Source organism: Penaeus monodon, chromosome 32 (assembly GCF_015228065.2).
Source record: "Penaeus monodon isolate SGIC_2016 chromosome 32, NSTDA_Pmon_1, whole genome shotgun sequence".
Classification (NCBI taxonomy): Eukaryota; Metazoa; Arthropoda; class Malacostraca; order Decapoda; family Penaeidae; genus Penaeus; species Penaeus monodon.
In genome coordinates, this window is record NC_051417.1 from 6519880 (window position 1) to 6520527 (window position 648).

General features: G+C 46.0%; 1 long non-coding RNA gene across 1 annotated transcript; it reads right to left on the reverse strand.

The window, feature by feature from the left end:
- Nucleotides 1-14: 14 nt before the first annotated feature.
- LOC119593255 lies at nucleotides 15-642 on the reverse strand. The gene is made up of 3 exons (XR_005230531.1): nucleotides 356-642; nucleotides 194-222; nucleotides 15-92 (listed from the first exon to the last, which is right to left on the reverse strand). It is a non-coding gene; the product is annotated as an uncharacterized LOC119593255 (long non-coding RNA).
- Between the last annotated feature and the right edge of the window lie 6 nt (nucleotides 643-648).

The window sequence follows — 648 nt, forward strand, 5'->3', positions numbered from 1 at the left end:
ATCAGGTAGCCTCCGCCGCCACTGCTGTAGCCTCCGCCCACGCCTGCGCCGTGGCCTCCTCCGTAGCCGCCGCCGATAAAACCACGCTTTTCCTAGAAAATATAGATAAACGTGTATCCCAGGTTATACATTAAAAGAGCACGCTTAATACCATTTTCACGGAATATCCATACAGACACGTACAAGGCCTTACCCGAATGGTTTCGTCAGCCACTGCCAAGCCTGTGGAAAAGAGCATCATTAGTGAAGAGGCTCGAGAAAAATCTTCGTTATCTGGAGAATGGCCAGAGCCTTCACAAGAACCACACATCAAGTATCATCAAGAGTTGAACAAATAGAACACGAGAGGTTTTACCCAAACAGAGAGCGACGAGGAAAGTTTTAGCAGCAGCCATTGTGTGGAAGGTTCGAAGGGGACTGTGGCAAGACCTTTTTTCCACCTCCCTATATACCCGTCTCTTCCACCTGAAACTCATGACGTCACTCTCCGATCGTCTTTTGTTTTGTTCTGAGATTCAACACTCTCTCCGGTCTTTTGCAGAAACCTGCAATTAAAGTTTCTATCTTTTGAAAAGTCGACGATTGGTCCGAAAGTAGTCATTTATTTGACGGAATGTTTCAGATGTGATTCACGCACATATACTTTTC